The sequence below is a fragment of the Anas acuta genome, chromosome 1, assembly GCF_963932015.1.
Source record: "Anas acuta chromosome 1, bAnaAcu1.1, whole genome shotgun sequence".
NCBI lineage: Eukaryota > Metazoa > Chordata > Aves > Anseriformes > Anatidae > Anas > Anas acuta.
Window position 1 is genome coordinate 69,444,585 of NC_088979.1, and position 21,335 is coordinate 69,465,919.

Genomic DNA, 21,335 nt, shown 5'->3' on the forward strand with positions numbered 1-21,335 from the left:
GTGCTGCTTCGGTGCCTTACTTACAAAAACCAAATTTTCAAAACACTAGTAGAAAAAGTGTATACATTGTTGGTGTTCCTACATCTCCTCTGATGTTCTCTCTCTGTTTCCTACTTTAGAAGAAATTTCTTTGCCTTTAAGTTGAGCGGTACTTAGCCAAGCAGTGTTTTGACCCATAATTTGTTGTCCTAGGCATAAATTCAGATCTACAGAGTCAGTAGACACCAGTGGTACACACTATAGTAATTAATGCTTGGAATATCACGAGTAGCATTTTAAAAAATATATTAGACATTGAGGCTTCAACTGTTCTTTTTACAGAGTTGCTGTGTTTTTTAGCCTATCACTTACTCCTGCGTATTTAAGTATATCTGTGCCACCACTTTGATCGTTGTTCAGAGGGGAAGTTACAGGCTTTGCAGCGACTGTAGCACGTGTGTCATCTGCACCCTTTGTGGTGTGACAAGCTTGGCATCCATCCACTTCAGCACCCCACCAAAATAAAAGGGATTGTCGCATGGAGGATTCCAGATCTGGATGGCTAATGGGACAAGCTGAGTCCCACAAAACACAGATTTAATGATTTCCTGCTTCCCGGCTGCCCTGTGCAAGTCATTTTCCTCTCACACCACACCCTCAATTGTGCTGTGTGTGGAGCGACCCAGTGAGCTGCATCGGGGAATCGATCCTGGTGAGAAATAATCTCAGCTCTGTTTTGCAATGAATTTTAACACGGATCAATTCGCTGATCCATTCTGTTGGAGGCGTCAAGAAGTGAGGGAAGAGCCACGCACCCTGAAGCCTCCAGGCAACAAAAATACACCCTTTGTGGCTGGTGAATGAGAAATCTGTATCGCTGGTTTTCAAAACAGGATACAGGGGCTGGGACAAATGTATAACATCTGTGCTCCTTCTGTCATAAAAGACTCTAACGCTACTTTTTTCTTTCTATTTTTTTTGTTTTTTCTCATGATAAGCCTCATTTCTATTATTGTTTTGCCAGTTTATAGTAGCAAGGCTTGGTGCTTGTTTTCAACTGTGGGAGGGAGCGCTGGGCAAGGAGAGGGCACAAAGGCCCTGTCTAAAGTAGGTGTAAACACTTTTTTTATTATTTTTTATGTTTGGAAGCTGTAATGCTAGAAAGCTTAATAACTGTCCTTCCAGGCCACATTGCTATGAACTATATGTATTTCAACCAAGATCTTCCACAGTCACAGGATTAGGTCATATTTGGGAGATAGGTCCCTCCACATAATGGCATATAAACATCTGTGTCCAGTTACATATTAGAGGAGGAATTACAATGCAAGTCATTTGCTGAGCTGTGTCTTTTAGTGAGATTGCTGTGAGCTCTACCCTGCTTCTCAACCTGAATTGGCGAACCAATTTGTCAAGCAGGATTCAAAAGTAGGACAAGGTCTGCAGGAGATGAAATGTGACTGCAATGGTTCATTCATCAGATGAGCTACGTGAGGTTCTCAGTTCATGCACAAGATTATCACAGAATCATACTCTGGGTTGGAAGGGATCTTAAAGAACATCTAATTCCAACCACCCTGCCACAAGCGTGGACACCTCCCACTAGACCAGATGGCCCAAAACCCCATCCAGGCTGGCTGTCAGCACTTCCAGGGATGGGGCATCCACAGCTTCTCTGGGCAACCTGTTCTCTCAAACCCTCACAGTGAAGAATTTCTTCCTTTTACCTAATCTAAACCTACCCTCTTTTAGTTTTAAACCATTATTCTTTGTCCTGTCACTCCACCCCCTGACAAACAGTCCCTCCCTGACTTTCCTGTAGGCCCCCTTTAGGTCCTGGAAGGCAGCTGTAAGGTCTCCCTGCAGCCTTCTGTTCTCCAGGCTGAACAGCCCCAACTCCCTCAGCCTGTCTTCATGGGGGAGGTGCTCCAGCCTCTTGATCATCCTTGTGGCCCTCCTCTGGACTTGTTCTAATACATCCATGTCTTTCTGTGCTGGGGGCCCCAGAGCTGGACGCAGCACACCAGGTGGGGGCTCATGAGAGCAGAAGGGAAGAATCGCCCTGCTGGTCACACTTCTTTTGCTGCACCCGAGATATGGTTGGCTTTCTGTGCTGTAAATGCACATTGCTGGCTCGTGTTCAGGTATCCTTCACTTCCATCCATCACCTCTTACCAGCAAAGCATTGGATAAATTCCACAGGACTGAGAAGAATATGCTTAACATACTGTGTTTAGAGAAGTATTTAAAATTTTAAGGTTGGGGTGTTTTTTGTTGTTGTTGTTTTTGTTTGTTTGTTTGTTTTTAATTGTGAGTATATCTATAGAAATAATTCTTTAATAATTAGTTGGAGGGTGTCACAGAAAACTGATATTTATTATAAATATGTCGTGGTAATACTTCCCTTTAATACTAAATATAGGATGCATGAGGCTAATCTGAGTGCTGAGTTATCATGTGTTTATGGTCTTGCAAAAATCAGTCTGGGCAACTGAATACCAGAGGAGGCTCTAAGCTCTTCAAATTTACCTAATGATTTGCATCAGAAGTTGCACAAAAAAATATCTCAGAAAGGCAACAGGAAGATGATGTACCTGATCGTTATCCGTAACAGGAAGGAGGTCATCTGATAACTTTCTACTACAATAGTTTTTGAAGCACACCATAACTTCTTGCTCTCAATTCTTTATCTGGTGGAGCTTCACAACTTAATATAATGTAGGACAGATTTAAAAAAACAAAAACTGCTGAAACTGACTTTAAGTCTGTGATTTATGTTTTTTTGTTGCATGCATGTTTAAAATGGACATTTCAGGATATTAGTTAACTTATCATTAACTGCAGATCCCACGGACTTTTGTGCTAGACTTGTAAAGATTTGACGTAGTCCTGAAGGGGAAAAAAAAAAAAAAAAAAAAAAAAAAAAAAGTTTTCTAATTTTTAGAAGTCATAAAAACACAGAGTATGGATAAAAAAAAAATGTAAGGGTGCCAAATTGACTGAGTGACAAAAAGGACAGGGGGGCTAATTTGATGAATTTCACATTGTACTAACATTCTGCTGGTTTTGAAGATCAGTATTTAATAGGCAAGTTCAAGCTCAAGCGTGTTACCTATGTATTGAAGCTGAATGCATACCACCAATCTTCTAATTACACCATTACCATCAGCTTCAACAAGGATAATTGTTCAGTTTCTGTGCATCTAAAACTTTATTATAACTACAGAGTAGAATATAAGATAAAATTCTGACATTACGTAAATTTTTCATCCAAATCTTGCAGGACAGGGTGGGTGAACAGTCACCTTACAGTTATGCGTATTGTTGAAACCAAATCAGACTCATAAAGGTTTCTTTATAAATTAACAAAAAGCATGCAAACGTGTATGACACAGTGAGAAGAGAAAGAGAGAGAAGGTAGTGGACTTAAAACTGGTTCCACTGAAAATCTCTTTGCTGAAATAATAGCTTTTTACTCCAAATTTTTATTTAGATATAATGTATTTTACTTCAGTAATATAATTCTAAAATATCACCGGGGTTGCCATGGTCCCCAAGTTTTCTCACCTGGGGAAATTTCTCACCTGTGAATTTGATTGAGGAACCTTTCTTTAATCCTCAGTGGCAACTGCACCTGACCTTCACAAATGTTAGCAAGTATTCCAATTTACAGAGCTTGTCACAGGCATTTATATTTTGGGTCTGCTTTCTTCACTTTTCCCACCCATTAAAGCCATCAAGCTTTCTTAGACAATTTTACCATATGCTGTTTTTGCTTAAAAAAAAGTATGTAGATGCTTTCTTCTTTTATTGTACCCCTTCCAACACAAAAATATTTTGGTCTTCTAAAACTATCTTGATTTTTCTTTTCATTGTACATGCACTGACGTAAGTTTCCACTCTTGTCAGATCCTTCTGGAAGCACGTTGTTATTCTGTTCCTATGCGCAGTGATGTTACAACTTATACCTACCCATATGATTTACTGACCAACGAGTCAGAAGTTAAACGGAACTGTCTGCATTTAAGAAGAATCCAATGACAAATGAAGAAAAATGATAAAAGGGTTTGATACAATGATTTGGTATTATGATAGTAGTGAGGACTCACTGTTGTATTTGAAGCATTTGAGCTGCATTGGTCCTGCTACTCCAACACAACAGGGCCAGAGTCTCCACAGCCTTGTTATACAGTCATTTGCAACCACACGAATGGCAGATAAATGCTGTCAGGCTCCTATTGACCTGAATGGTTACTGTGTTCAGCTGGAGGTAATCTATAGATTTCACTTAAGAATGCAGGTGTGAAGGCAAATACTGAACTTCAAATAAAATAAGATAAATGCAAAAAAAAAAAAAAAAAAAAAGCGACAAATGCTTCTCTTCATAACACACGGTAGTTATCTTACACTTCTTGATGACCTCAGAAATTTTCTAAACTACCTTTCTAAGGGGTTATGTTTGCAAAACACCTCCTCACACTTCTCCAGCAAAGCCTACGTAGTTTTCAATTATTTCCAGATACATCACCGAGAAGAATCTGTTACTAGGTTCTGGATATGCAGGTAATCAGCAAATCTGAAGTCATTTTAGGTATTATCCTGGAATGAGCAATGCCTGCTCCATTCTGGATATTCTTCCCATTCCAAGCTGCAAAAACATTGCTATTGTTAAGGGCATTTCTTTTTATTCATCTGAGAAATGGAGTTGCAGTGTATAGCTGGGGCTTCAGCTGCAGTAGTTTTGAAGCTGATTTCCAGGCATAGAATGGCAGGCACCAAAGTATTAAATTCAAGAATAAATGAAGTGTGAGAAGTTAATTCGTGCTTGTCCTTGAGCTGAAAATTTCTAATGAATAAACAGCAAATGACATAATTGCTATATAATAGGCTGAATTATGACAACACTGTATGAGATCACTAGTAATTTTATATGATTGCAAGCTGGATTAAAGCAAGTTGATATAATTGGAAGTAACTAATTTTTCATTTCAGAGAATTGCAAGAAATCCACAAGTTCCTTTATCTGAGCTGGCTGCAGAGTTTTAGACAGTCATACCCAAACACAGGTAATATCTCTGCCTAAAAGAAAGAAAAATGACAGCTGCTCAAAAGTTTCTCAGGGACTACCATGTGCTTTTCCAAGAGCTTTTTTGATCCAGTGGCATCTGCAAGGATGAGAGAGAGTCCAGGTGGTTAAAGAGGTAGGCAGACCTCAGAGCAGTCTAAACAAATACAGCAGTATGATCCTAAGAAGAGAGATTTGCAGGGTACTTGCTGAAAAGGAGCTCGGTGATGATGAACCAACTCCATTTGTCTGATTTGTTGTATGTTCAAGCAAGCAGAACTCTGAATATTCTTGTTAGTATAGAAAACTGTACTGGAAATGGGGGTCTTTCATGATTTTTCCTTTTAAAGACAACTAATCTGCATCAAATTCAACACATATATGGCACAAACCTTTTGCATTTGTGAGAGCAAAATCAATGGATGCATGTACATGTACATCACTATAGAAGGAGTGTTTGCATCAGGTCATGACTGCAGTTGTACAGACAAATCAGCATTTGCTTTATGCCTTACAATGTGGCTACCTTACATATTTTGCTGAGCATCCCTTTTGACATGCTAAGCCAGTGTCTGGGAACTGGCTACTTTCATCCAACTGAACTATAATTGAGGTACCAACATTAAAAAAATAAGTAAATAAATAAATAAGTAGAATGAACTGAGTATGCTGGGGAGAATATTTATACAGTTACTTACATCATTTTCCATGTGATTTTATCAACCATGGCTTCTCACAGCATTCCCAAAAAGAAACAGTCAAGGAGGGAGGTTTTGGAAATGGAGAATAGTGGGGTTTTTAGCCAGTTATTCCCAAGTGATAAACTCCATGTAGCTCTGTAGGGAGCCTCTAATATTTATTTCCTTGCCCAACACCTTCACGCTTAGAGGATTTCCCATTGCATTTATGCATTTCCCATTGAATAAAACAAGCCTTACTGCTGAAACATGTGGTGGGAGCCAAGCTGGCCTCAACAAGAGATCAGCTTTTAATCTGAAGAATGTGATGGACTTTCGCCAAAACAGAGAAGGAAGCCAGGCCCTGAAAAGTCCTGTAGACCAAACCGGTAATAAAAATTGAACTTAAGAATGTGAGATTAATGAGGAAGACCAGTAAAATGTCTGGTAAAATAGAGAGCTTTTAAAATCCTTTAAAGTACTGTGAGTAGGTGGCCCAGTTCAAGGAAATTACACATCAGGACAAAAATCACTGTTGTCCACTTCCAGAATTTCTGTGGCAGAAATCTGGCAGAGCTATCACAGGAAGAAAAGCAGGCACTGACCTGGGAAGAACCACTCAGTGAAAGTACTGCTAGAGATCAGAAAAAAATAGCAACCATACAGTATTATAACCCTATTTTGAAAACAGAAAAGGTGAAGATTCTTGTTTTAACTTGCTACAGGATGTATTAATTGAGGCCTTTAGGGGTGACATCTAGTGCCTAGGTAGTGATTTTAATGCACAATAACAATGATATATTTTTTTTAAATCTCTGGCATGCTTGGGCTAGTTTTGACTCTAATCAAAACAGCGAATGATTAAGTCCAATTTTACTTTGTAAATATGCTGTTTATTCATGGAAATGTACTTATAAGTACGTAAAATGCCACAAAACTCTCCAGCATGTGCTGCAAAGAGACAGTTTATGTTTATAAAAAATGTAACATTTATAGGCAAATGTACATGCCCTGTAGGCTGACAAGCATGGTCATGACACTGGCATTTAACTGGAAACTCATTTAAATAGAGAGGGCAAGGAGACCAGCCTCCAATGGTCTGAAGTAAAAGACAAACGCTCAAAGAATGTTTCAGCCGTAACTGAGGAGCTGCTTCAGTTTAACAGCAGCTGTAGTGAGTGGTTGAATTTCTTTGGATTATCTTAATTATTTTGAATGCCCTGATCTGTTAAAAAAAAAAAAAAAAAATATATATATATATATATTAGTTAAGGTAATCACGTTCATTCTTAAAAAAAAAATAAAAGAAAATAAAAAGAAAATAAAAAAAACCCTCAAGCTGTATTGCTACACGCATTCCAAAATGCCCCAATGCATAGAGAAATATTACAGGAAGAAATTAATTTTACTTACCTGTATCGGCAATGAGCAGTGAATGTCTAAGCAACAACCTTCATAAATTAAGAATGTCCCAGAACTATATGTTTTAAATGCAGGTCTCATACTTCTGGGGTGTGGGGCATGGAAAACCACTGAGGTGACTAATAGACTTATTCTGAAGTTTATGCTCATAGGAAATCTTTTTACAAACTCAAGAATTCTAACTAGGACAAGCCCACATCAGCATCAAGCATAGCAGGAAGATGTTGACAGACATATTTAGGACACCATAAACATGACTTCCATAACAAGTGATTATATGGATGCCATCTGGAAATCACAGAAAGGGAGTTGGATGAGCTTCTGTTGAAGTTGCTGTCTATTTTTCCTCCTATTTTTTTTGTGCAGGTTCCTGACTGTGATTATTTTTATATCATAAAAATTCTCTTAGCCATACACAGTCTTATCACACTTATGGATGGAGGAGTTATGAAAGTTAAGGGCTTTAGGGGAGCAAATGTTTAGTTCTGCAGGGTTTCAAGGAAAGGATTTAAGCTGGCTGGCTTTGCCACCATTTGTCATAGAATCATTTAGGTTGGAAAAGACCTCTAAGATCATCTAGTCCAACCTTTAATCCAGTACTGAAAAGTCCACCACTAAACCATGCTACTAAGTTCTACATCTACATATTTCTTGGAAACCTCCAGGGATGGTGGTCTCGACCGCTTCCCTGGGCAGCCTATTCCAATGCTATACAACCCTTTCAGTGAAGAAATTTCTCCTAATATCAAACCTAAACCTCCCCTAGTGCCACTTGAAGCCATTTGCCCTCGTCTTATCACTTGGTGCTTGGGAGAAGAGCCTGATCCCCACCTCGCTAAAAGTACCTTTAAGGTAACTGTAAAATACAATAAGGTCTCTCCTGAGTCTTCTTTTCTCCAAGCTAAGCAGCCCCAGCTCCCTGAGCCACTCTTCATAAGACTTGTTCTCCAGAGCCCTCATCAGCTTCATTGCCCTTCTTTGGGCATGCTCCAATGTCTTTCTTGTAGTGAGGGGCCCAAAACAGAACAGAGTATTTGGGGTGCAGCCCCACCAGAGCCGAGTACAGGGGGACAGTCACTTCCCTAGCCCTTCTGACCACACTGTTTCTGATCCAAGCCAGGATGCTGTTGGCCTTCTTGGCCACCTGGGCACACTGCTGGCTCACATTCTGCCAGTTTTCGACTGATATCCCCCGGTGCCTTTCTGCCAGGCAGCTTTCCAGCCACTCTTCTGCCAGCCTGTACTTAGGGACACGGTGTAGTGGGTGATATTGGTGATAGGGAGGTGGTTGGATCAGATGATCTTGGAGGCCTCTTCCGACCTTAATGATTCTATGATTGCATGGGGTTGTTGTGTCCCAAGTGCAGGACCCAGCATGTAGCCTTGTGGAACCTCATACAGTTGATCATGTCCCATTGGTCCAGCCTATCCAGATCCTCCTGCAGAGCCTTCCTGCCCTTGAGCAGATCAACACTTGTGCCTAACCTGGCATTGTCTGCAAACTTACTGAGGGTGCACTCAATGCCCTCATCCAGATCATCGATAATGATATTGAAAAGGAGTGGCCCCAGAACCGAGCCCTTGGGAACGCCACTAGTGACCGGCCTCCAACTGGATTTGACTCCATTCACCACGACTCTTTGGGCCCGGCTACCCAGCCAGTTTCCAACCCAACGAAGCGTACATCTGTCCAAGCCATGAGCAGACAGCTTCTTCAGGAGAATGCTGTGGGAAATGGTGTCAAAAGCCTTACTGAAGTCAGGGTAGACAACATCTACAGCCTTTCCCTCATCCACTGAGCACGTCACCTTGTTGTAGAAGGAGATCAGGTTCGTCAAGCAGGACCTGCCTTTGATAAATGCATGCTGACTGAGCCTAATCGCCTAGTTGTCCTGGAAGTGTTGAGTGATGGCACTTGAGATAATCTCTGCTCCATGATCTTCCTGGCACCAAGGCCAGACTGACAGGCCTGTACTTTCCTGGATCCTCCTTCTGGCCTTCTTGTAGATGGGTGCCATGTTTGCTAGTCAGCAGTCGACTGGACCTGTCCTGATAGCCAAGACTGCTGACAAGCAATGGAAAGCGGCTTGGCAAGCACTTCCACTAGCTCCCTCAGTACCCTTGGGTGGATACCATCTGGCCCCATAGACCTGCATACATCTAAGTGGAGTAGCAGATTGCTAACCATTTCTTTGTGGATTATGAGGGTTTCATTCTGCTCCCTGTCCCTGTATACCAGCTCAGGGGGCTGAGTACCTGGAGCACAACTGGTCTTGCTGCTAGAGACTGAGGCAAAGAAGGCATTAAGTACCTCAGCATTTTCCTCATCTCTTGTCACTATGTTTTCTCACATCCAGTAAAGGTTGGAGATTATCCTTAGTCCTCCATTTCTTGTTTATATATTTATAAAAACATTTTTATTGTCTTGAACAGCAATATCCAGACAGCTCAAGTTGGGCTTGGCCCTTCTAATTTTGTCCCTGCACAGCCTCACAACATCTTTGTAGTCCTTCTGAGTGACCTGCCCTTTCTTCCAAAAATCATAAACCCTCTTTTTCTTCCTGAGCTTTAGCCACAGCTCTCCTTTCAGCCAGGCCAGTCTTGTTCTGTGCTGGCTCATCTTTCGGCATGTGGGGATGGCCTGCTCCTGTGCCGTTAGGATTTCTTTCTTTCTCCTTTGTCCTTCAGAACTGCCTCCCAGGGGGCTCCACCAGACAGTCTCCTTAACAGGCTGAAGTCTGCCCTCTGGAAGTCCAGGGTGGCAGTTCTGCTCACCCCCTCCTTATTTTTCCAAAATTCAAAAACTATTAATTTGTAATCATTGTGTCCTAGATGGCCTCCAGCCTTCACATCACCCACAAGTCCTTCTCTATTTACAAGCAAAAGGCCCAGCGGGGCACCGTCCCTAGCTGGCTCACTCACCAGATGTGTCAGGAAGTTATCTTCCACACACTCTAGAAACTTCCTAAACTGCTTCCTCTCAGCTGTGTTATACTTCCAATAGGCATCTCATAAGATGAAGTCCCCCCTGAGAAAAAGGGGATCAAGAGACGAGGGGAACAAGAGAAGTCTCAAGGTTGTGAGCCTTCTCCCATCTGTTTGTAGAATACATCATCTGCCTCTTCGGCCTGTTTAGGTCGTCTATAGCAGGACATCTGCCTCATTGGCCTTCCCCCTGACTCTTACTTATAAACATTTAACCCTGTCATCACCATTATTAATGTCAAGACAATCCAAACGCTCCCTAGCACACAGGGGTACCCCACCACCTCTCCTTCCTAGCTCTGAAGAGCTTGCAGCCATCCATTGCAGCACTCCAGTCATGCAAACCATCCCACCAAGTTTCAGTGATAGCAGCTATGTCATAGTTTTCCTTCCACAAAATGGCTTCCAGCTCCTCCTGTTTGTTGCCCATAGTGCCAGCATTAGATGCACTTCAGTTTGGCTAGCAATCCTATCCCCCTTTGGGGGGAAAAATCCCTAATTCCTGCATGATCATTCCCAGGCATTTTTGTGATTTCTAACCCGTCAACATCCATTGTGCCTTTGCTGCCACATGGCTCTCCATCTCCTACCTCAACAGGGGCAGCAGACTGGTAGACCAACTGATGGTCATGATGGACCCTAACAATTTTTAACCACCTTTCTTGCTGCCTAGAGCAGTAGAAAAGCAATAGAAATGTTGTGGGTTCCAGAGTGTGTTGCAGTTTGTTCTAATGGTCAGGTATACATTAGCAAATTGCAATGCTATGGGTCCCACAAGACATACAAGGAATTAATTTGTCTTAAGTCACTCCTGCCCTGTTTGGTTGCTTGTGCTTGAACTTCTTTCTGAGTCTGGGACACCTGCATGTTTACATTGCTTTCAGTGGTTTCTGCTTTCTAACACTGTGATGAAAATCTAGCCCTTTTAAAGAAGAGCATCCCACTTATCACCTCCAGATTCTTGCAGTCCCTTTCAAACGTGTCATCTGTCAGTAAACATGGGATCCTGCAGGCTGTAGTTGGGATGATCCCCAGGTTATCATATTTAATCTTTGCCTGAAGCTGCTAATAAACTATATTTCTCGTTAACACTGAAACAGTTATAAAATAAGTAGCTGTTGAGGTCTGCACTACAGCAGAGCCTCATAAATTCATCTCTTAATTACCCTATATGTCAAAAGGGATACGTTAATACTAGGTAAGCAAACTGCCTATTGACAAATTGGTTAATAATAGAGCACAGGCCACTTGGCCCAGTCTGGCATCTCAAAAGCACCACAGCTATCTGGGACCACATCTCACAAACTGGGGAGTCATAAATTAGTACCCTATTTAAAGGAATTGTCATGACCATGGGATACCGGATGTCTCCAGAAGTGCATTTATATTCAGCTGAATTGGCAGCACATAGAGATGTTTGTAAGATCTTCCGTGTAAACAAGAGTTTCTAGCACAGGGGATGTGCCAGGGCACACAGCATGTCAAGGGAGCCAGCTCCCTTATCCCACAAGCTGCAGACGTGTCCTGTCAGCTCCCAGCTGAACAAAACCCAGAGAGGACTTTGGGAATCAGGCCAAAGACAGATAACCAATAAAGTTTGTTGTTGCCCCGTTTCTTTTCATTTGTTTTCTGAATGTACTTTCTAGTTTCTTAATTCGTTTTACTTTTCATCTGGTCATCTGGCAAATGTCATCTGGTTTGGAAAACACTTTCAGGATGAGCTGGCAATAGGTCAATGTGGTCTGTCTTCAGGGCTGAGCAACATAATGAAAGTCTACCAAAACTGCACCTATAGTATTGAGGCAAATTATGCTTAAATTAGAGTCTGTCCTGCTCCCTTCTGGAAGAAAGTAGTGAAGGAGAAACTGAGAGGCCTTCCAAGTAAATCAAGCTAGGACAGAAATCAGCCTTCAGCAGGCTTTTGTCTGCTGAAAGAAAGAAGACAGAAGTCTGCTGAAAAGGGAAGAAGCACTGGACTCTGTTCTGTAGCACGTGGGAAACAAGTGGCTTAGCTGAAGAGGCAAGTGAATTATTGAAGATATGTCTGAGTATAAATAGTAAAGGACATGCCAGAAGAAGCATCCACCTTTTTTCCAATCCACCAAGAGATTTCTTGGAGTCAGCTGGACTTGTCTCGCTTGACCTGTATGGACAATACACAGAGGACCTTTTGATTTATTTAAGGACTCCTAGTAAGTGAACGCTGAATCTTAAGACGCTTGGAAAGAGTCTGCCTTCATCACTTAGAAGGGATTTTAAAACATGTGAACTAAGTCAGTTCATAATGACATAAATTCTTAATAAGGACTTCAGATTCAACCCAGTACTTGTGGGTGAAATTTTCAAGTTCAAGAGAAGAACATAATTCAGGAAGAACGAAAAGAGTGTATAGAGATGTGTTGTGTCAGGAGTTTTTAAAAGACAAGAGCAAAGATCGGAGAGTAGGCTAAAGATGGTCAGATTAGATATTTCCAGTGCAGCATGAGTTGCCTCGGGCTTGTAGCGAATGGAGAAGAACAGATGTTTCTGGGTATGAGTCATCCCACGTGAAAGCTGGTCTACGTACTAATTAAACCAAACTGCACCTTGAAATTGCCAGTTTCTCTTGTTTGACTGCAAAGGTTGGACGAGGGTGATCAGCCTTGCTGTAAATGCTTCTAACATGGATGTATAAAACCAAGACAGAAATGGGGTTTGGACCAGAGGACCTCCAGAGTCCATTACAGCCTCAACCATCCTTCGATGCTCTGAAGCCCAGGCAAAGTTTCTACGTGTAAAAATGGAGCAGCCAAAGTCAGCTACCCCCAAGCCCTCTCCCCAGACCAGCTTTATGCCCAGCCTTTTGTGGCACTTGAAGTGCTAACAGCAAAGTCATGAAGGGCCAGTGATATTGTCACTTCATTTACCCATCTAGGTAGAAAAAGTGCAAACTTTGACAAAATAGTATATGCAGATGTTCACTGACAAATCGTCAGGAAAGCAAAAGAAAACTTACTGAAGGGCCTGCTTATAGAAAACCTTAATTTTGTTAAGGTACTGACCTGTACCTTAACACCGTTAATTACCATCAACGATTTTAAAGGACGGACATGAAACTGTGGCCCTTGGGAACTGAATACACAACATTTTACATGATGAGAGTTAGCCAATTACAAAGTAATCATTTTATTATCCCTGTGTGACCAGACCAACACATGCTGAACTGGTGTCAGAGCTGCTGAGGAATGTCAGTGCCTTGGGGTGGAGCCACAATAGGAAAAGGGAAAGACGGAGGCCTGCGACCTAAATTGCCGCCTTTGTGAGGGGCCTGTGGTAGCCAACAAAGCAGCTAACGTGGAAAATGCCACCTTATTTGCCTGAAAGTCTCATCCTGCCATTAATTTCTGAAAATAGATTAGCTCAGAGGAGTGAGTGTTGTTATCTCCGAGCTGTTTATGAGTCAGAGATTAAAGTGGGCTGGGAGAGTGTGAAGAATTATGGAGGTGTGAGGAAAAGTGCTCCTCTGCGGCTGCTGTCAGATACAGCATATCGCTGCCACATCGATTGTTTGCATTACAGAGGGAAGGCAATATCCTTTGTAATCATCACACAGTTTGTTTTTCTGTATTTTTTTAAGTCTGTTTTTAAATCTGATTGGCTAGGCCACCCAGGAGTGCCTTGACCTACTGTTGCCATAATTCACACCAAAAAATCCTTAAAATGTCATCCATGCTTTTCATGAAATTGAAGAAAACAATCAGAAGTAACTTTTCTTATGTGTCCAAAACACTGCTAAGTACCAAGAAGTAACCTAGACAGATGGACATCCATGGTAGCAGACAAAAAGCTGCACAGATCTGTTTACCCAACATTTGGTGTCGTGGGCATCACTTCCAAGTAATGGGAGGCAGGGGAGGAGAGATGCAAAGCTGGAGCTGCCCTGTTGGAATAAAAGAACACCACATAACAAACAGGGACATGACCACAGCTCCACAGCTCAAGCCAATGTGAATGAGAAATCTTCCTCTGAAGGGCATATGGCTGAAGAAGGGTTTACACCTAGTAGGGTGCAAGGACAGAAGAGAGAGTTTATATTGCTCTGTATGCCCTTTCCCTTTTCAGCACTTTTAGCTATAAGAATTTTATCAGTAAACCCAAGGAAAACACTTAGGAATGAAGTGAATGAAGACAGAATTTGTTTCCCTAGCTCCCCCACCCCAGCAAACTCACATACCGTAACTCAAGAACTGTATCCCTCTCTGGGCTGTGAGGTATGCATTCATCTCCCTAACACAATTTTTTCCCTGTTGTGGTTAGCATTCTTTTCTAATTCATATCCCCAACAATATGCATTTACTATCTGAACATATTTTGCAACCAGGCCAGGAATGTGGCAAAGAGGAAATTGAGGGGAGAAGAAGGGAAACCAAAACATTGGAATTCTTGGTGACTTCTGAAAGCGCTCATTGTCTTACTCAGAAACTGATAAAGAAAGATGGATCCATTAGCTTGGCCTTGACAATCGTATATTTAACTTTTTTATGGCTTTCTTGATATATTCAGTTAATGAGGGATCTAATTCTCCAATGTGCTCTGCAGTTTTAAATAAGAAGCTCATGGAAAGTAATACGTATATCTTTCACTGGGCTAAATGAAGCAAACCAGCTTACGTGGCAAGGGAGAAAAAGATATAACAGACCTATTTACTTGAATATTTAAGGTTGGTCATGTTTAATTTCTTAGTTCCTCACAAAAGTATTTCCTCGCGTTCCCAGCCAAAAGAAATGTTTGTTATAGCCAGTGATTGCTGCCCTGAATGAGCACACAGGCTGTGGTGCTGGTCAGCACTTCCAAGTCCCATGTGTGGGATGAGCTAAGGGACAGCAGCAGCTGGGACAGCATGGCCAGCAGGCAGATGTGAACCAGGAGGAAGTCTCAGAAACATACAGTCCTGTACATAGCATCAGCAAGGACATGGTGCAGCACTAGTTGCTGTGAAATACACCGTCTCGTATGCTGCAATCCCTCCAGAAGATCTTACTGACTGAACAAGCACAGTGTCTCTAGGCCTGGCCAGTGACTCTTCTGGTGTTTGGTGCACTCGACTCACTCTAAAATGAAACAGACACCAGAAATATATAACCCAAGAAGAGGCTTGCTGGTGAAAGCATCACAGGATGAGCTCGCAGCCTTCCAGAAACTATAAAAGAAAAAAAAAAATCACAGAAACCTCTTTCCAGCATGTTTTCATAGCTTCCATTATTTAGCTGGTTTTCCATCTTGTCCTGAAGCATACCTTCATGTTTGGTCATTTCTCTCCCTCTGGGATTTGCTGTGATGCTGTCAGCAGCTATGTGTTTTACAGGTGCCAGACCACATTCGCACATTCTTGGCATTCCAGACCTTTTTGGTTTCTGAAAGTGGGGCCTGACCTCTTCTCCCCAGGAATTGCTATGGACCCTCCTCTGGGCCGGCAGAGCCCCTGCCTTCCATCCTCTTGGCTGAGCTCAGATTTACTGCTACATGACTTTTTTTTAACTCTCTGCTTTGCTGAAATTGCTTTAATCCCATCACTTATTTAAAAAAAAAAAAAAAAGTGATTGTAAATGTCACAAATGAAGCCCCCCTGCCTTTGTCAGTAAAGTGAATTCTGCATAGGTTTGCCTGCTTGGCTGTAGCAAACGGAGCTGCAGTTGTGGGAGCCAGAAAAGGCCAGCCCTGTGACCCATTTTAAACACACAATCACTGATTCCTGGTAGAAATCTCATTATGGACTTCTATTTTTTTGAATAACTGCTGAGGAATGGATAACAGCATATCTTCAAATTAAATCCAGTTCAATAAATAGTACAAAATTAAATCATTCCATGTCTGGTCTGCCTTGAGCTGTACTTAAACCCTGTGCATGATTAACAGATTAGAATGAGAAAAAAAAGAAGCTTAATCTGTCTGCTGCAGAGAGACTTTTATTCCTCTGTGCTGCGAATTGTTGTATCTCTAGATACTACAGCAGTCAAGGTCTGCCTTTAGGTCTCAGCAGATGGTGTGATTAGAGGAGCACTGACTTTCCGATTTTTGCTGGAACCTAAGTGTTCATGTTACGTCTTTTTAATGAACCTGTGATACGTGCCCTTTTCAATTCTTGCAAGAGACATATGAGTGTACTGATTATATTTATTACAATAGCATTCCCAGTGAAGATCAACACACTTAGAGGATCAGACTTGGAAAATAACCTGTCCCAGGCCGTGCATTAATTCTGTATAAGAGAAGCAATGGCATCCAGATACCCTGAATCCTACTTGAATGCCTTACCCGTAACTACACACTGCCTGCAGTGTGACTGTAGGTTACCCTTTGAATTAATATTCTATAGTTTTAAACCCCAAGCATTCCTCATCAGGGACGTCAATTAACAAAGCTGCTGCTCCCTACATTCGTTTTCTTAAATGGAGCCTGTTTTTATTTTTGACAAGCTGCAGAGCCACATGAATACACCACAGCACTTAAAATAAAAGTACCCATATCAGATTAACATAAGGCGCAATCTAAGAGAATACGTGCTGAATTTTTCTGGTGCACTGGGAGCATATTTCACTTCCAGCAGAAACAGAAAGGGGAGAGTGCTCAGGGTTTTGCAGAATGATGCCACTACATACTTGAATTATGACACGTATTGTATATAGCACTGACGGCAAAGAGTATCGGTCACACATTGAGACCATACTCAGTGACCTGGAATATCACTACATACTCTTTGGCACCTGAACAACCTAGCTAGCTTTATTTTCATTTCTTATCAGCAGCTCAGCATATAGGGACATACCTGAAAAACATTGAGATATACAGGCATATTCATATATTTTTAAACATAAAACCAAAACAAACAAAAAAACCAACCAGCTGTTCAAGGTGCAATAAAAGAGGAGCAGCTGCCCTCCATCACCATAGGCAGCCCCTTCCTCACTGGCCTCCCTTCTCAGCCCGTGCTCACCTGGCTCCTTGTCTGCCAGCTGGGGCTGGCCACAACACAGAGTCCCTGCCCTGTGACACCGCCACCGCCAACACTCTGCCTGCTGTGACATGGCCACGATGTCACCAGGCCTGGCGCCCACGATTATTCTTTCATCACATGATGACATGGCTTTTCTGCCCTATCATGAGAAGAAACAACTAAACAAACAAAATGAAACAAAATCGACAGCATCAGTTGGTAATGCCGGAGAGGGAAACGATGTATCTGCGGGATCAATTTAAGTGTAAAAGAGCATTAAAAGCAGCAGGTTCTTCCCACTGGGTACTTCCCATTTTAAAGATGTGTGGTACTTGCTGCTGAGATATGTGGATTTGAGGGCTAAATTCTGCAAGAAAAATGCTCATTGAGTTGCCTGAAAGTGATATTTCATACCTTTGACATTAAAAACACGTCAACGCCCAACTCTGTGTGAGTGGCTGGCCATACTGAAGGTATCTCATTAAGACTTGCATATTTCTTTCCCTGAAACAAACCAAAGATTTTGTTGAGGGCTGTCTTGCGCTGTGCATGTCAGTTGGACACCAGCCCGAAACACAGAAATGAGCTTCCACCTATTTCCTTCACTGCATCCTCTTTAATTGATAGGACAGGAGGCCCTGGGCACAACCAGCCCCCAGAAGGCTCCCCCTGAGCCCCAGGAGCACTTCTGTGCTGTGCGGGTGAGGAGCCCTGGCACAGGCTGCCCAGAGAGGCTGTGGGGTCTCCTCCTTGGGGATCTCCAAAAGCCGCCTGGAGATGGGCCTGGGCAGCCTGCGCTGGGTGGCCCTGCTGGGGTAGGGCTGGGGCCTGGTGGCCTCCAGAGGGCCCCCACAGCCTCAGCCCCTCTGTGGTGCTGTGATTCAGATGTTTCCTCTTTTAGTGTCTGAACAAATCAGAAAGCTACAGGCACACAGGATTTTTTGAATGGAGCAGTGGGATTTTGATTTATTAAGTTACATTTAATTTAGTGTCACACTCTGAAATCCCCATGTGGGTCTACAGGCTACATGGCCAAGTCAGACTGTGGCCTCAGGTACAAAACCCCATTGACAATTAGCGAATGCCAGCTGTAAAACCAGTGTGGGTTAATGAGTACTACAGTAAGGTGATAGCACATCACCTGCAGCTGCTGAGGAACTGGCTCATGAGAAGAGAAAAGCTTGCCTGGGAAGAGGTTTATATATTAGATAGTTTCCTCTTAGTAAGTTTTCCTATAATATTTCTCTATCAAGATTTCAGAACAGATCAGGTGATCCATGACCCAGTTTTAAACAGGAAAGTTACCCCACCTGTCACGTTGACAAGAGCATGGATGGTCATCTGCTTTTAGATAATACTCAGGAAAAGCAGAGATGATTAAATTAATCATTAGTTCTTAGGTTGTTGGGGTTTTGTTTGTTTGTTTGTCTGTTTTGCTTTTATTTATTTATTTATTTGGGGGGAGGGTGAATTTATGTTTGAGCAGCTGGCTTTCTTGTATTAGAGTTTTTTTGCAATAGTAGTAGTTTCTCTAGTGACCTCTACCCAAATGTTGCACAGAACAGTGGCAATGTGTTTTTAGAACAATTCAGTGTGATAAGGCTGTGCTGAGAATTTACAAACCTGATTGTACATGTGTCCAAAATGTTGGATGTTTTTATGGAGAAAGACATCAGAACAATGGAGTCTGTAATACGGAAAACAGAGAGCAGTTTTTAATTTTTTTGCTTAAAAATGATTGCATTTTTACAAGCTGGTGGCCTACTTCAAATTTGAGTGGATATGAGTCTCATACCTAAGTGATCTAGAAATCTTGGAGGCTGAAGTGTATAAAATCCATTAAAAAAAAAAAAAAAAGAGAGAGAGAGCCTGAGGTGTCTGATATTTGAGGAAAGACTGGCTTTCCAGACTTTCCAAAACAGAAAACTTTCAGAAAACATGCCCATATCAACAGTTAAGCCTCCCAGAGGCTGTCCTGTTCCCCTCAAAGCAGCGAGAAGGGCTATGTAAGAAAACATCACTTCATGTGAGGAGCTCCTTGCCTGCAGTCCCAGACTCTGCCCTTCCACAGCCCCGAGGGCTGGGAAAACAGCATCCTGGCTTTTGCCCACCTTCTGTTTTCTCTGATTGGTTATTGTTGCCAGAGACATCCGTCCCCATAGTTTTCTACTTTTTTTTTCTTGTGACAATGGAAGTGAAAGCTTCATGCATGCCATGAGTAAGGGGAGCATGTCTATAGCTGGCAGCGCTATAGCATGGCTGTATGGAGCCCAAGAAACCAGCAGCAAAGCCAAGAAGTCCTTCAAACATGTTAGATGCATCAAATCTGCTGTGAACACACACATCATCTGGGCTCCTACAATCACTCCTTATGCGTCAAGCATGTGTGTGTCCAACCAGACGTTTTATATTTGTCCAGAATGTCTAGCCAGGCAACAGTGAGGGCCACCAGGAGCTCAAGGAGTGCAGAAGCTCAGAGTACATCATCGGGGCTCTGGCCAAAGCTGCAGGGAGGTCTCCACCAGTGGGACCAGTGAAGTGATTTTGTAGAGCTGAAAACTGTAGGCTTGGGGAAAAAAAAATAATAAAAAAATAAAAAGCTGACAGTAAGGCCAGGCATAGGAGAATGAATGTGAGAAAAATTTCCCCTGATTTAACATGATTCTAAATATTTTCATAAGGAGAGCCTCTACACTACTTTATGCAGCTCAAATTACCTAGAGATCTGAGACTGTGCTCTACTCTAATTAAGGTCTGTTAGGATTCCCACTGAAATGATTTTGCTAATGTTTATGTTATAAAGGCACTGTGCCAGTAATGTGAGAATAACAGGAGTATCCTGTCATCATAGCAAAGTCCCCTCATCATAGCAAAAACTGAAGGGAGTTCCGCAATTGGGCCTGAGTTTGTGGTTCAAAAACAAATAGTTCTGCTTTTCTGTTCAGCTACATTTTATAATTTATTCAGTAAAATTCTCCAGTCCTAGCCTGGACTTCTTGTTCAAACTCAAAGTCATATTTAGAGTTTATATAAGGAAAGGTTATCATGCTATTCATTGTTTTGGTATTGACCAAATTGACTTTAATCTCATTTGAGTTTTAATTGTTTTTATTACAATTTAGCATTATACATTTTGGTGACATCTTTTCTTGATTTAATTTCATTGTGTTTTGACCTCTAAATACAGTTTTCTACATCAGGAATGCATAATAAGTCGCATTTCTCTCAATGGGTTACATGTGTTACACGAGTACGGAAAGGCTGAAGGGCTAGGGCAGACACCACTCTACCAAACCAAACAAAAAAAAAAAAAAAAAGTTTTGTGTTGATAAGCTTATAATTCCTGCATCAGCATCCGAAGTGGAAGCAAGAGTCACCTTCTGAGGACACTGCTTCTGGACTAACACAGGCTGACACAGGGTGGTACTGAGGAGCAGGCAGCTACCATAAGCAGCAGAACTGCAAAGGTGAAGACAGGAAATCCCCACACTGGTTTTGTTTAAGCTATTTTCTATAATCTGTTGTAAAACGCACGTTACTCAAAAAGAGACTGAGAAAATCAGTTATTTTTTATTCTTTAACTGCAAAATTATGCATCTTAAAATGACAATAGAAATGCAGTAATCCAGTTTAATTGCCAAATCAATTGGGATTTAAATATTAGCCATGTGCTGTTTCATTTGGTCCACTTTTTTTCCAAATTGAAAGGGATCAATTTTTTAAAAATTTTAAAATCCTCTCATACCTCTCACTTCCTGCAAGCACTGTGTAAGATGTTTTGGATTGCAGTGAAAACCTGTGTATTTTTAAAGCTGAGAAGCTGACTACTTACATACTGATTGCTGATGAAGGTACTGATGACTGACTAATGTCCATCACTTGAACATTTGAGACGTATCACTATGATTTACTATCAAATTGCTTTGATTTTCTTGACTGTCTTCTGGCAGCACAAATTGAGACAGAGAGCATTTAGCAAAGCCACGTAGTTTGGTGTTGATGCTAGTATTACTTTCATCATGAGTCAGTTGGAGGCATCGCTAATTAAGTCAGGAAAGATGTTAAATGCTTTCTGCTTGAGCATGTCATGGGGCAGAAGGGATTGTGGTCAAGGCAGGAAAACTGAGTCCTGCAAAATCCAAGGGTGGTACTCAGATCACAGGGAACTCTAATTTGGGTGACGTAGGAAAGGAAAACAGGTCTCGCAATACAAACACAGATAATTTTAATTACT